Raw genomic sequence first — 3,652 nt, forward strand, 5'->3', positions numbered from 1 at the left:
AACTAGAGTTACACGCAGTTGTTAGTTGCCATGTGGGAGCTCACAATCAACCCCCAGGTCCTCTGCAAGAGCAGCCAGTGTTCTTAACTGCTGAGCCATCTCTCCAGCCCTCATTAAGTTTCTTATTAACTACATGACTGTGACTACCTAAGATAGTTCTTTCACATGCTTCTCAGATTGCTGCTCACAACGTGTTTCCTTGACTTGACTGAGTCTCCATCTGTCTGTGTGTCTCCTTTACTCTGTCTTTCTCTGTCGTTTGTTTTCTGACTTATGCTATCTCTGTGTGTCCCTCCATCACCCGGTCTCTCTCTTCCTTTTCTTGAGTTCTTGTCCTCCATACCTTTTCATTTTCTTATTTCTACTGTGTTTCATTACTTGTTTCAGAAAGATTTACCATTTGAAATCAGTTACATAGTATTGCTCAAGTAAACTCTCTATGTCAGCCTAGGTAGATACTTGTGGAAATGGGTAATAGTTCATCTATTAAAATTGAATTTACTATACCATTTAAGAGTTGTGACACACATTTTCCAGAAATAAAAATGAACGTAAAACAGAATGTATAAGCAATCAGTAAAGTAAGAAAATATTTCTTTAGTCCTGGTTGACAAACACTTTTAGTCCCTTACATCAAGAGACAGAGGCAGGTGGATCTTTGTGGGATCTAGGCCAGGCTGGCCTACAGTAGTAGATTCTAGGTCTGCTAGGGCTACAGGGAGACCATACATCAAAAACAATGACAAAAAGAGAAGAGCTCTTTGAAATTTGATATTTGACAAGGGATTAATATCCAGAATACTTAGAGAATTCATAAAATACAGACACTAATAAAATCGTTAAAAGATGTAATGCATTTGAACAAACATTTCTTTAAAAAAATATAGAAATTTTCCAAGAAGCACCTGGAAAGATGGTTGTTCAGAAGTAACTCAGGTACTTAATGATGGACAAAAAGTTAAGTAAGACTGTGCTATCCAAATAAAATGAAATGTTATATTAAATAGAAGGAAAATGCTGATATAAGAAACAATGTGCATTAAGGGCTCGAGAAATGGCTCTGTGATTTAGAGCACTGGCTGATCTTGCAGAGGACCTGGGTTTGGCTCCCAAACACCTATATGACAGCTAACCACTGTCCTTAACTCCAATTCCAGTGGATCCAATGCCCTCTTCTAACCTCTGTGGGCACTACACATCATGGGTGTACCTAGAAACATGTAGACAATACATGCATACACATATTTTTTTTAAAAATTAAATACTTACAAAAAGAAACAGTGTACATTAACTTTAAAGAGATGATGTTAAGTGAAATAATGTCACCAAACCAACACTAAAATCTGTTTTGTTTTCAAGAACACATGGAGGGGTTGGAGAGATGACTTGGCATTTATGAGCACTGAATGCTTTTACAAAGATCTCAGGTTAGATTCCCAGCACCCACAAGGCTACTAACAATTATCTATAGCTCCAGTTCCAGGGAATTTGATGCCCTCTTCTGACCTCCATGGGAATTGCACATGGGTACACTTACACACACTTGGGCAACACACATAAAAGAAAAATAATAAACAAAATAAATAAAAAAGAGCACATAGAATAGTTGAAATCATGACCATATAAAGTAGAAAGGCAGTAGGCAATCTAGAAAAGAAATGGACAGTTATTGTTTAATGGGTGTGGACTTTGGCTTTGTAAGTTGTTAAAGAATAATGAAATTGTATAGTGAAAGTTGTATAACATTATAAATATGTTTAATAATTCTATATGGTGTGCTTTAAGATAATAATGTTATTTGATACTATGTAAAGTTTATATCAATAAAACAATCATGCAAAAGGACTCAAATGGCCAAAATGTAGAGAATAGGTGTTTGTAGATTATAGGTCCTTCAACAAGACTCCTATATTAAACTTCAGCCCACCCAGGGCTCAGGAACATTTGTGGAAGAAAGGGCAGAAAGATTGTAAGAACCAGGGGAGGAAGTGCATGACCATATGAAAACAGAGTCTTGTAGACTTCTAGGAACATGCTCATGTATGAACCTATAGTAAGGATGCCAGCATGCACAAGATCAAATGCAAGCAGACAAAAACCCAGCACAGATCTGGCGAAATGGGCAGCAGGCCCCAATAGTAGCCAAAGAACTATTAGCAGCTGATTAGTACAGGATGAGGAATAGCTATCTTCTTCAATTTGGGGTGGGGGTGGGCTGAAGATTGCCTGACTAGAACTCAGTGAATGAACTTGCAAAGAGGGATGTCTGGGGACAGTAACTTGACTGGATAGACCTTAATACAAATGACAGAATGGATGAAATCCAGTTGGGTGGCTATGGGAGGGCAGAAATAGGGAAGGGGTATAAAAATAATTAAGATGTTCTTTGTTAAATACACAAAATTAAATAATATTGCATAAAAATAAGCATGCAAGGGAAGAAAACTAATAATCATGCATATAAATTGAAATTTTGATAATTTTATAACAGAAATGTCAGAAGCATTTTTCCAAGGATGTTTCAGTATCTCAGCACATTTAAAACAATAAGCCTTTTCAACAGTTGCAAAGAATTCAGTTGGCTCTATCTGGACTTCCTAAAGCATTCACTTTACTTCTTGGTGAACATCTTTGCCGTATTTAATGAGCTCCAGTCTTTAAAACTTTTTCTGTTTTTCGTGGCCATAGCTCCTGATATGTGTCGTATATTTCACTAGAAACTGAAATGGAGAAGGAGAGAAAGATAGCTTTCCTGTATCTTCTTTTACTCAGAAAACTTGCCTCAAAATCTGTCACTGTCTCTACTATGCAGTCATGGAAATTGCACTTAAGATTGGAAGGAAGGCAACTTTAAATGCCTTATAACTCATATCTTCCTAAGAGTTGTGTTGCTGAGCTACATGCCCCAGTTATAAACCATACTTGCTACTTTGTATGGCCCCTATTTGAGCATGGTGAATGTACCAGGAAGAAACTAATGGGTCTGGAGAGATGGTTCAATGTTTAAGAAGATTTGTTATTTTTCCAGAGGACCCAGGTTTGATTCCCAGCACCCACATGGTGGCTAACAACCATCCGCAGCTAACAACCATCCATAACTCCAATACCAGGAGATCCAACACCCTCTTCTGACATCTTCTGGCTTTGTACAACATGGATTCACTTATATGCATTCAGGCACAACACTTACAGACATAAAAATTAAACATAATAAAAACATAAATTTTTAAATTTTTATTGACCTTTTATACATTTAATACAACAGTTTTAATCAAGGTTAGAGCCCCTCTCCCATCTATGTCTCACATCGCCAACTCCCACAGGACCTCATGTATTCCTCTATAAGTGTTAAGTCCTATCTAGTCAAGCATTTGTACCCAGATATCCTTCATGGAAATTCATTGACAGGGGTCTATTCAGACTATCTAGAGATCATTTGTATGGCCTACTCTCCCTTACCCAGTAGTTATCAGTCCCCAACACTTCCCAAACTAGGGCTGACCCATCACCCATTTCCCTAGCTCCACTCCGGGCCCTTGTCTGATTGAGTTGGCATGGCTTCTATCTTCGATGCCGCCGTTGCCTTAAGTCATATGTGTAGTCTTCCCATGGCCTGAAAGCATTTTTTAAAAAGAAAACAGACCCTCCCTCA

The sequence above is a fragment of the Nannospalax galili genome, unplaced genomic scaffold (genome assembly GCF_000622305.1).
Source record: "Nannospalax galili isolate Female #2095 unplaced genomic scaffold, S.galili_v1.0 scaffold33, whole genome shotgun sequence".
Classification (NCBI taxonomy): domain Eukaryota; kingdom Metazoa; phylum Chordata; class Mammalia; order Rodentia; family Spalacidae; genus Nannospalax; species Nannospalax galili.